The sequence below is a fragment of the Canis lupus genome, chromosome 34, assembly GCF_011100685.1.
Source record: "Canis lupus familiaris isolate Mischka breed German Shepherd chromosome 34, alternate assembly UU_Cfam_GSD_1.0, whole genome shotgun sequence".
Taxonomy (NCBI): domain Eukaryota; kingdom Metazoa; phylum Chordata; class Mammalia; order Carnivora; family Canidae; genus Canis; species Canis lupus.
The window spans coordinates 31,955,730-31,969,334 of NC_049255.1; positions in this window are offsets into that span (position 1 = coordinate 31,955,730).

A 13,605-nucleotide genomic window follows, 5' to 3' on the forward strand; every position below is an offset into this window, starting at 1 on the left:
GGTACTACTGATAAGTATGTTATTAACTTTCCTTAACAAAATAGGTATATTCAGGATTTCTGTTTTTTCTTAAGATAGTTTTGATAATTTGTATCTCTCAAGGATTTGTGTACTTTCTCTAATTTGTTCAAGTTACTGTCATAAGCTACTTTATAACATTTTTTTTTTCATTTTAATATTTGTAGGAATACTAGAGATGCCCTCTCCTTAAATTCTAACATCAAAAATTTGTCATTTCTTAAACTTTTATATTTATCAGCCTAAATAAAAATAATTTTTGTTATTTTTTTAAAAATCCAGCTTGCGGTTTCATTGACTTCTATTTTTCTATGTTCTCTTTCACTGAGTTCTACTCTTTTTTTTAAATCTTTTTTCTTGGTTTTATTTCACAATTCATTTTCAGGTTTGTTTCCCTCCTGAATATGAAGAAAACAAAAAATAGCTAAAATCATCTTAACTTTTATGAGAATATATTCAGGTTGCTCATGTTTTGTGTGTATGTACACATCACACACATAACCCCCTACTTCTACTAAAATAGGAATAGTTTATTCTTACCCAATGTTTTACTTCCCACAAAATATATTGATTGTTACTTTCCTCTATTCCTACCTATTTATTAAATCTTATTTTCTGATATGTAAGCTGCTTCACCAATTAATGTATAAAATATTTAGCCAAAATAATTATACTTCACATTTATTAATGTAAATATTTGCAACTGATACTTATCAAGATTATTCCTTATTTTATCCCATTCATCTGTATTATTTTATTGGCCAAATGATTAATAATGGCAATAGCTTAAATTATTAGCATTTTACTGTGAACCAATATCTCTATAATATATTTATTCATTTATTTTCATCCTTTCAAACCTATGAATATTTCTTTTTCTCTATACCTTTCCATTCCCAGCTAGGACATATAGCTGAGAATTGTATATCCAGCATTTGATTGGGAACTGATGAAAAAAGATATAAAAACTTATCTGAAATATTATTGTTGGGACTACTTATAAAGTAATTTTTGATGTTATTTTTGTGTTTTATTTCTATGTATTCATATCTTAATGGGAAATAATAGTTTCTAGATAAGACTTAAACAAAAAATGAGAGAAGTCAAAGATCAAAAAAATAAAATGCTGAGATCTCTAGGGAAGATGCTGGAGTAAAAGGACCCTTAGCTTACCTTGTCCCATGAATAACACCCACATCAGTGTAAATGAGCCAGAGAATCACCAGAAGTGTGGCAGAGCAGACTCCCCACAGATAATCCCAGAGAAGAGATCACATCAAAAAGTGTAGGGGTGAATAGAAACACAAATGGGAACAAACCCAACTCCAAAACTTTCCTTGGGGTAGAAGGACAACAGAAGCATGGAGGAGGAAGAGTACCAGACACCACACCAGGCACCTTTGATACCCCAGGCACAGGGGGACCACACTGGGAAGAAAAATCCTAATAATATTTGACTTTGCAAACCAAAGGGGCTTAACTTCATAAATTCTAATTGGGGCTTAACACCTGGAACTTTAAACAGTGGTCTCAAGTCTGGGAGAGCCTAGAGGAACAATAGGAAACTGGTCCCTGCCCTTAGAGAGACAGTGTAACACACAGCCAGCTGAGATATAGCATGGAAGCAGCAGTTTTAAAAATAAGTATATATAGGGAAAACTTGGGCATATAGGAAGATTTATTTCCCAATCTCAGAACATGTGCCAGAGGGACAAATATCTTTAGGAGACTTCTTCAAAAATAAAAGAGCAGCCAGTACTATTTATCTCCCTTGCCCTTCAGCCTAGGTACATGGACATCTGCATGATTTAATGTGAACACTCTCCACCTAGCTTGCTAACAACTCACCCTACCTCTGCACTCTCATGCAGACTGCCCCCTGCAACCCACTTTCAGCAGAAGTCCAAAGCAAGGCCACAAAGTAAGGTCTTGTGTAAGCAGCACTGACAAGCCAACCCCACTCCAAAATGATTCCACCTCCAGAGAGAAGGGAGATAATGAAACATATCAGCTCCACTCTGTTCCACGAATGGGCTGAGGGCAGACAACTGGTCTTACTGCAGTCTCCATCGCCTAATAAAAGCTACCGAGGCCAACACAGGGAGAGCATCCTGCAGTTCGGTGCAACCACAGCTATGGCAAAAGCCTGGCTATTCCAACTCAAGCCCAAGGCAGCACCAGACTAGCCCACTAACAAAACAGGAACCAAACTCTGTTCACAATAGGTAAAGAATGCCATTGTAGATTATTGGAATGACAAATGTGGCTCAAAAATAGTAGGGTGCATGCAACACACATAAGAGACTCCCATGAAGCACCAGGTTCTAATAATCAGAGGACACTGCCCTGCAGGACACTACAGGACCTCTTCTTTATAAGGCAACTATTTGTAAGAGAAGGACAAATAGTTCACTTTTCTAACATATAGAAAACCACATTGAGAGTTAGACATAATGAGGAGACAGGAATATGTCCCAAATCAAAGACCAGGACAAAAATCACAGCAGAAGACCTAAACAAAATTAAGATAAGCAATATGCCTAATGGAGAATTTAAAGGATTGGTGAGAAATTAATACAAGCAAGAGAAATTTCAAATAAACAACCAAACCTTACACCAAAAAGAGCTACAAAAAGAAAAGCAAATAAAACCCAAACCAACAGAAAAAAGAAAATATTAAAAATATTAAAGATTAGATCAGAAATAAGTGATAAATCAGTAATAGAACAGATCAATGAAACCAGGAGCTTGTTCTTTGAAAAAAGTCAACAACATTGATACAATTTTAGCAAGACTCTATTAAAAAGAGAGAGAGGACCTAACTAAACAAAATTATGAAAGAGGAGAAATAACAACCAACACCACAGAAGCATAAACTATTGTAACAGAATATTATGAAAACCTATATGCCAACAAATTGGACAATTTACAAGAAATGGAAAAATTAGTAAACCATATAATCTACCAAAACTAAAGCAGGAAGAAACAGAAAATATGAGGAAACCAATAACCAGCAGTGAAATTGAATCAGTAATCAAAAAATTCCCAAGAAACAAAAGTCCTGGGCTCGTGGGTAGCTCAGTTAAACATTTGCCTTTGGCTCAGGTCATGATCCTGTAGTCCTGGGGTCGAGTCCCACATCAGGCTCCTTTCTCAGTGGGGAGTTTGCTTCTCCCTCTACTCTTCCCCACTGCTTGTGTTATCTCTCTCTACATATCAAATAAATAAATAAAATCTTAAAAAATAAAAGAAACAAAAGTCCAGAACCAGATGTCTTCTCAGGTGATTTCTACTGAACATTTATAGAGTTAATACCTATTCTTCTAAAAGTATTCTAAAAAATACAAAAAATAAGGAATATTTCCAAATTCATTTTAAGAGGCCAACATTACCTGATACAACCAGATAAAGACTCCACTAAAAAAGAGAACTACAGACCAATATCCCTGATACACATAGATGCAAAAGTTCTCAAATAAAATTATAGCAAACCAAATTCAATAATACATTTTCAAAAGTCATACACCACAATCAAATGGGATTTATTTCTGGGATGTAAATGTGGTTCAATATTCACAAAATAATCAACATGTGATATTTCACATCAATAAGGGAAAGGATAAAAAATACACGATCAGTTTAATAGATGCAGAAAAAAACATTTGATAAAGTGCAATGTATGTTCATAATAAAAATTCTCCGCAAAGTAGGTCTAGAACAAACATACCTCAACATAATAAAGTCCTAATATTAAAAACCCACAGCCAGTATCATACTCAATATTGAAAAACTGACAGCTTTTCCACTAAGGTCCAGCACAAGACAAAATGTCCACTCTCACTATTTTTATTCAACATAGTACTTGAAGTCCTGGCCATAGGAATTAGACAACATAAATAAAAGGCATTCAGATTGGTAAGGAAGAAATACAACTCTATTTGCAGACAACATAATACTGTATATAGAAAATTGTGAAGACTCCACCAAAGAAACTACTAGAACTAATAAATTAATTCAGTGAAGTTGCAGGATATAAACTCAATGTTCAGAAAGATATGGCATTCCTGTACACTAGTAATGAAACAGCAAAAAGTGAAATTAAGAAAACATTCCCATTACTACTGCACCAAAAATAATAAAATATTTAGGAATAAAGTTAAAGAGGTGAGAGTTGTATTCTGAAAACTATAAAACACTGATGAAAGAAATCCAAGATGACACAAAGAAATGGACAGACATTCCATGCTCATGTGTTGAAAGAACAAATATTGTTCAAATGTCTATACTACCCTAAGTAATCTATAGATTTAATTCGATCCCTATCAAAACACCAACAGCATTTTTTTTGCAAACTAAAACTAATAATCCTAAAATTTTCATGGAACCATAAAAGGCCTCAAAGAGCCAAAGTAATCTTGAAAAAGAAAAACCAACCTAGATGCATCACAATTCCATGTTTCAAGTTATACTACAAAGTGGTAATTAAAACAGTATGGTACTGGCATAAAAGTAGATGTATAGATCAATGGAATAGAACAACGACAACAAATAAAACAAATAAACCCAAATTATATACCCAATTAATCTTTGACAAAGAGAAGAATGAACATGCAATGGAGAAAGACAGACTTCAACAAATGGTGTTGGGAAAACTGGACAGCTACACACAAAAATGAATGAAAGTGGGCCACTGTCATACACAAAAATAAACTCAAAATGGATTAAAGACCTAAATGTGAGGGGATCCCTGGGTAGCTCAGCAGTCTAGCACCTACCTTTAGCACAGGGCATGATCCTGGAGTCCTGGGATCAAGTCCTGCATTGCCCTGCATGGAACCTGCTTCTCCCTCTGCCTGTGACTTTGCCTCTCTCTCTTTGTGTCTCTCATGAATAAATAAATAAGATCTTAAAACAAAAGGCCTAAATGTGAGACTTGAAACTAGAAAAATACTAGAAGACAGCACAGTTGGTAATTTCTCTGACATTAACCATAGCAACATTTTCCTAGATAGGTCTACTTAAGCAAGGGAGATAAAAGCAGAAATTAAACTATTGAGACTATATCAAAATAAAAAGTTTCTGTACAGTGAAGGAAGCAATCAATAAAACAAAAAGACAATAAACAAAAAAAAAACCAATATACTAAGTGGTAGAAGATATTTGCAAATGATATATCCAATAAAGAATTAGAATTCAAAATATATAAAGAACTGATACAGCTCAATACCCCTGAACAAATAATCCAATTTAAGAAATGGGCAGAAAACATGAACAGACATTTCTCCAAAGGCAATGTACAGATGGCGAATTGACACATGAAAAGATGCTCAACATCACTCATCATCATGGAAATACAAATCAATACCACAATGAGATATCATCTCACACCTAGAAGAGTGGCTAAAATCAATAACACAAGAAATAATAAGTGTTCATGAAGATGTGGGGACAAAGGAACTCTCTTACAGAGAGTAAGAGATACAGATACAAATCTGTGCAGCCACTGAGGAAAACAGTATGGAGTTTCCTCAAAAAGGTAAAAATAGAGCTACTCTATAATCCAATAATCACACCATTCAGTATTTACACAAAAAAATACAAAAACTAATTCAATGGGATATATACACTCATATGTTTATAGCAGCAGTATTTATAATAGCCAAAGTATTAAAGCATCCCAAATGCTCACCAATAGATGAATGGACAAAGAAGAATATAATGGAATATTATTTAGCCATAAATATAATAAAATCTTGCCATATACTACATAATAAATAGAGATGCAGAGTATAATGCTAAGTAAAATAATTCAAGGAAAGACAAATAGCATATGTTTCATGGATATATGAAATTTAAGAAACAAAACAAATGAGCAAAGGAAAGAAATAAAGACAAACTAAGAAAAAGACTCTTAATAGAGAATTGATAATTACCAGGTAGAAGGAGGGTGGGGAAATGGGTGAAATAGGGGATGTGGATTAAAAATTGCACTTATCATGATGAAAATAAAATAAAATAATTTTAAAAAATAGTGAAGAGGTTGGGGGTGGGTAGGAGCAGTATGAAAATTCTATTAAAAAATAAAGTAATAGAAAGATAGTCACTTAACTTGAGAAGAGAGTAGAGGTCCTCAGTGAGACTCATGATAAGACAGAGTAAATATAAAAGAACCAATCAGAGATGAAGAATTCAAGAACTGAAATTAAAAATACACTAATGGGAATAAATAGACTAGAAGAAGCAGAAGAATGGATCATTAACCTGGAATATGGAGTAATGGAAAACAATCAAGCTGAATAGCATAAAGATAAAATAAAAATAAATGAGAATAGCAGGGACTCAGTGACTCCATCAAGCATAATATCATTTGCATGATAGGAATCTTAGACGGTAGTGGGGGGTGTGCAGAAAACGTATTTGCAGAAATAGTAATCACTGGAAACTTCCCAAATCTGGGGAAGGAAACAGAAATCAAGATTCAGGAGGCACAGAAAGCCCCTAATAAAATAATCCCAAGGATGTCCATGCCAAGACATATGCTAACTAAAATGGCAAAAAGAATGGTAAAGACAGAATTTTAAAAGCAACAAAAGAAAACAGTTAATGCAAGGGAAACCCCATAAGGCCATCAGCTGATTTTTCCCCAGAAACTTTGCAGGCCAGAAGAAGGTGGAATGATATATTCAAAGTGATGAAAGAAAAAACTCTGAAATCAAGAATATTTTATCTTACGAGGCTATCATCCAGAATAGGAGACATAAAGAGTTTCCTAGACAAACAAAGGATTAAGGGAATCATCACCAATAAAGCAGCATTAGAAGAAATGTTAAATGGGACTCTTTGAGTGGAAAGGAAGATCATAAGCAGGAAGTTGACTAGGAAGCACAAAAGCAGTAAATTATGTATATCTATAAAAATCAGTGAAAAGATTCATAGAATCAAAGAGTGCAAATATGACCCCATATATCTAAAAGGGAGAGAGGGTATAGTAAAAATTTAGTGATTTTAGAATGGGTTCAAACTTAAGTGACCATCAACTTAACACAGACAACTATATGCATAAGTGGTTATATATATATAAACCTAATGGTAACCACGAATCAAAAACTGACAATAGATATGCAAAAAATGAAGCTAAAGGAATTTAAGTATATCATTAAAGAAAGCCATCAAATCACAAGAGATCAAGAGAAGAAATACATCAGAGAAAGACAAACACCATAGGATTTTAATCACATATGGGATTTAAGAAACTAAACAAAGAAAAGTGATACAAACCAAATGAAAAAAAAAAAAGATTTTTAACTATAGAGAACTGATGGTTACCAGAGGAGCAGCGAGTGGGGGGAGGGTGAAACAGGTGAAGGGGATAAAGAGTTCACTTATGATGAGCACTGAGTAATGTACAGAATTATTGAATCACTATATCGTACACCTGATACTAATAACAATGTATGTTAATTACATTGGAGTTCTAAAATTTTTTGAACAATTAAAATGCTGTTTTCTGTGTCACATCATTTTGTATTTCCAAAGAATTACAGAGGTACAAAGTCCAGATATCCACTTAGCTCCTCAGGGAAACCATTTCAAAAAACATTTAATACTCTTTGTGTCTTAATTCAAGTGTCTAAAGCCCACTCTTTTCTGTCATATCTGTGGTGATTCCTCATATTCTATAATAATCTTCATGCTTATATCTTTTTCCACACTAACACATTCATTTTACCACCCACTTTCAAAAAAAATCTGTAATCCAAAGCTGTCAGAGTGGTTATAGTAGTTAAGGTACAAAATCTTTTCCATTCACTTAATTTTCTTTTAATCCTACTTTGCTTATCTTCTCTTACAATTATAGAAAAGTACAATGGTTATAAGAAAATATTAAAGGATTTTATCACCTGAAAGTTTTTAAAAATAACTGTGAGCAATTATTTAAGTTTGAAGATGCATTTAGGATACTTGAGTACAATTAATTTAATCACAGAAAATTATAAACACAAACATCACTGAAAAAAAAAAAACCTTTCTTCTCTCAGAAGTATAGTCTTAGAACGAATGTATTAGGAGACTTTACAAATAATTAGTAAGAATAAGACAATACATTTTGTGGTTGTTGTAAATAAGCGGTAAATTTACAATTTATTTTACTGTCCTTAAATATTATATTACTATGTGCTGATATGATTCATTGTTCTTGCCAAATACTTTTTGAGACAAAAATTATGCTAACCTGAAATTCATGTTGGGAAAATGAAAATAAGTCTAGATTCTTCCAGGAAACCGAACAAATCTTTAACCCAATGCATTTTTAACCCTACCTAAAATGACCACATATATTCTCAAACTCTTTTTCTTTTTTTAGATTTAATCAAATCTAAAATGTGTTTTCTTTCAAAATGTGTTTTCTATCTGTTAATATTCCTCCTGTTTTTTCCTTCCTCCTTATTTTCCTTCCTTCTTCCCCTTCACTTGCTTTTCCTTTTAAATTTCCTTTTTTATTTTTTTATTTTTTTCCTTTTAAATTTCCTAAAGGAAAAATCTGTTCCTGAAATATGGGAGGGTCCAATTTTTCTTATGTTCCCATTTAATCTCATCCAACATTGAGCAATGTCAGAGTTTTCATAAATACTTAGAATATTGAGTAATTACTTTAAATTCTGTAAAATTACAAATCTCAGATTGACTATTTTTATATATTCATTATTTCTATTAATATATATTTATATCTTGAAAATTAAGCATAGTTTAGATTCATAAATTGTATCATTAAGCTCTTAAATCTACCCAAGGTATAAGTCTTGAATAAAGATAGAAGATGGGAATTTTAACAGATTCATTTAATGTACAGTGAAAGGCAAAAAATAGTTGGTTAAGTGTTTTGCCTTCACAAATTTGTATTAGTACTTTTTCTACATCTTATAGAGCTGATACATTCACTTATATACAGAAGTAAAAAATATTAAACAAAATCAAATACAAGGAGTCAAAGCCACTTGGTTGAAATTATAAACTTAAGTCAGACAAAATTTTTATCTCTTAATCATATTTCATTCTCCACACACAGACATCCTACTACAGATGGTTTCCTTGAGATTTACGGCCTATTTTCCTAGATTACAAACAAGATGTTTGTATGATAACACATCTCCCAAAAGAAGAAGTGATGCCTCTTTAGCTAAGTGCCTGGAGAGGCCTATGAAGTCTGAAAGAGGTAAATGGCTTGTCCATTCATATTTTGAAAAATCCTACTGATCTTGGAGCACTAGGGAGAAGGGAGTCAGATGGAGCTAGGGAGTCCAGATAGCTGACAGCTGCAGTTATCTATGGAAAGCCAGGATGATCTGCACCTGGGGTGATGATGCTGGGGATGAAAGGAAGAGTATCTAATATTAAAAGTAGTAACATTGACAGCACTTGCTGAATTTTTCATCTGGGGATATTATAAATAATCTAGAAGTGGATCTACTTTTGAAATATCTGCACCAATTTTCCAGGCCAGTTACCATTAATTCACAATCATTTTTTTTTCTCAGAATGCCCTTTTTTTGTTTGTTTTTGTTGTTGTTGTTGTTTTACTTTGGAATTAAATTTTTATACATTTTTTAAAGATTTTATTTATTTATTCACGAGAGACAGAGAGAGAGAGAGAGAGGCAGGGACACAAGCAGAGGGAGAAGCAGGCTCCATGCAGGGAGCCTGATGAGGGTCTCGATCCGGGGTCTCCAGTATCACGCTCCGGGCTGAAGGCAGGCACCAAACAGCTGAGCCACCCGGGCCGCCCAATTTTTATACATTTAAAGACAAAATTAAAACATTTGAGAAATATAATCCCTTAAATTACAAAAAAAAAAAAAAATGAATTCAACTTTATATAAAATTGGTAATGTAGCCTCTTAGGGAAGAACATTTTAATACTTTAAGATCTAGTATTTTGACTGTATTCCCCTAGAAGGATATTTTAATAATTTTTTAAAAGATTTTATTTATTTATTCATGAGAGACACAGAAAGAGAAAGAAGCAGAGACATGGCTGGAGGGAGAAGCAGGCTCCATGCAGGGAGCCCGATGTGGGACTTGATCCTGGAACTCCAAGATCACGCGCTGGGCCAAAGGCAAGCGCCATACCGCTGAGCCACCCAGGCGTCCCTCTAATATATATATATTTTTAAAGCCTGCAAAAAAACGTTAAACCAAATTCAACGATCTTATTATAAGGAATAATGTTTATGTTGTCAGATAAATAAAACCAATAATAAATTACAGTAATGTTTTTAGATCCAACATTTTTTAAAAAATCAAGTATAAAAATCAACAGTTAAGTATAAATTATGTATTTTAACCTCTGAATTGGAAATGCAGTATAAACTCATAATTATTTTTCAGTTCTGGAAAACACCATGAGCTAGCTCTGTTTACTGAGATGGGCTTGAAGCAATTAAAAGCACTCCTAAGTGCCCAGAGTGTGGTCTCTAAAAACCCCAAAGAAACAAGAAACTCCTGAGGGAATGGCCAATGCAATGTCTGAGGTATAAAATATGCAAGATAAACCTTGGATAGTCAGTAGTGCCAAAAGTAATCTCTCATAGAACAACAAAGTCTTGACAAAAAGAGGATCCAACTTGAAGGGATTTCCGTTGGCCACACATAGGACCATGTAAACACCATGAAGAAATCAACAGCAACAAGATTGAAACACACATATAACAATCCTTGACCATATAATGATACAAAAAACCTAATTGTCTGCTTCATACAGTAACTAAAGCACCACCTCAGTATTCTGAAAACTAATAAAGGGGGTGGTGGTGGTGGTGGGGGACAATCAGGCAGTTAGCCTGCTTTTCATGTACAAAATATATTTCAGGATAACGAATTATTGGTAAATAAAAGTTCTTCTTTAGATAACAATTATAACTAAAGAGGTGCAGAAGGAATGATAGAATGAGAAAAATCACTAATTGATATTCCCTAATGACAACAAGAAATGTAAGCAACAATCATCAATGGTTGCTGAAACCTTTAGGTGAGACATTGATCGGGAACTTTTTTTATAAATGGGTCAGGCTGGCAATACCTGCACCCAATTATATTAGCTTTCTATTTATGCAGTAACAAGTATCACAAATTTAGCAACTATTTACCTAAATTTAATTTAGTTAAAACAATTAAGTTTGAACAAATGTAACACACAGTTCTGTAGGTATAAAGTCCAGGTTAGCTTGACTGATTTCTCTGCTCTAGATTTCCGAAGGCCAAAATCAAGGTGTCAACAACCATCCTGAGCTCTTCCTGGGAGGCTCTGGGAAGAATCTGCTCCCACACCCAGGTTGTTGACAGAATAAAGTTTCCTACTGGCTGTCAGCTAAGTACTGCCTTTAGCTCCAGCAGGCCTCGATTCACAATCAATTATTAAGCACCTGCTGCAAACATCTGTAGGCCTATAGTGGGAGAAGGTGTTTTCTGTTTAATCGGGATGATAAAATGAATATGGAAATAGCAAAGAGTAGAACATAAATTGTTGTAAATGTCATGTTAAAGGAAAGATCAAATCTTATAAAAAGATTAGAGGAACAAAGTGTTATTTTAAGGAAGGAATTTGTAAACCTGTTTTATTAATGGCCTCTATAGTAAAGGTTTAGACTTCCAGAGTTAAGAGGCAACATTGAGACTAGTATGCTTTTATTTGCATATAAATTAAAAAAAAACCCACAAATTTTCATGAACATTTTATTGTTGAAATTCAAAAACGTAATTGTATTAGTCATTTCAGGCTTCCCTACCAAATATCACAGATTGAGTGGCTTAAAAGAAATTTATTTTCTCACACCTTGGGAGGCTAGAAGTAAAAGATCGAGGTGCAGGCAGGTTTGGTTTGTCTTGAGACCTCTGTCCTTAACTTGTAGATGACTATATTCTTGTGTCATGTAAAGTGTCAAGTGTCACATGGTCTTTCCTTGGTATCCACACATCCCTAGTGTCCCCTCCTCTTTTCTCTAGGAATGCCAGTCTTGTTGGATTAGTACCCCACCCTTATGATCATATTTAATTACCTCCTTAAAGGCCCTATTTCCGAGTACATCGGATGTTAGAGTTTCAACATATAAATTTTGGGAGAATGTAATTCAGTACATAATAATAGCAATAATAATTGAGTAAAACTTTTGTCTACGGGTCTACCAATGAAAATGGGGGTATATTTGGGGGCAGCAGGATAATATTTGCTTAATTAGGGTTCAAAGTTAGTGTTCCCTGCCTCAAAATCTTTTGCAAAAATTCATCAGTGTTCCCAGTAATGAAATTTCATGTTTTTCATCTTAAAAATTATCTTTTCATATAGGTGATTAATGACACTTGAATTATTATCAAATTATTACTGTATCACTGAGATTTGTAATGAAGGAAAGAAAGACATAGTGACAGAAACAGAACAGAAGAGCGTGGTGGGTTTTTTGTTTGTTTTAAAGATTTAAAAAAATGTTTAAGCTATCTCTGCACACAACATGGAGCTCGAACTCACAATCCTGAGCTCAAAAGTCACATGCTCTACTGACTGAGCCAGCCAGATGCACCTTTCCCCACTTTTTAAAGTTTTTTTTTAGAACATGGTGTTTTTGATCAAGAGATTTTCCCTGTCTCCCTTGCAAGCTCCATTGAGTCTGCATTGTTGGAACCACTAGCAGAATAATGAAAACCGAATACGTTATCTAATATAATTAAATTTCCACAAGTTAAATGGATGTTCTGACTCCAAATGTATCATAAGTATAAATTAAGGCAGGTAATATGCAATAAAATTGATTAGAATTAGAATATGAATTAATAGAAAGATATATTTCTAGCCAGATCCCAAAAGTATCTCTATACATTTTTCTGCCAAATGATCAACCCAATGAATACATCTGGTTAAATGAATATTTCAATGTCCTCCTGTTCTTTTTCTTTTTACCCCATTCCCTATGTTTAAAGAATCTAACTTGGTTTTTATTCTTATTCCATTTTTATTTTTTATTCGCATTAGGTAAGGATTTTTATTCAGCCATTTTTTTAAATCTAACTCCACTGTTCAACCTATATAGAAATTTAAAAATTTATATGAACTACAATTTTTATCACGAGCACAGTTGAAGTTGGGGTGGTGAGGAAATATAAGCAATAATGTGACTAAATATTCCATGAACTGATCATTTAGCCTTTAGTTTTCCTGAAAGAAAATCCATTAGAAAAAGAAAGCACAGAAAGTGTGCTACTTTGGGACCTGTACCCAATATAGTTCATACTTTTAGTCAAACAAACATCATTATATTACAAATGTTTTAATGACTAATAATACAAAAAAGTCTGAACAAAAGCAATAAATATAATACATGAAATTTAAAAAAAACTTTAAAAGTATACTGTTTTTGTTTTTAAAAATTGTAGCCAGTTTTTCAAGAAATACTTTTTATGGAAATTTGTATTTCCCTGCATGGAGCCTGCTTCTCCCTCTGCCTGTGTCTCTGTGTCTCTCATGAATAAATAAATAAAATCTTTAAAAAACAACAACAATAAAAAAACCCATATTATTACAAAGTTATTGTCATTGGA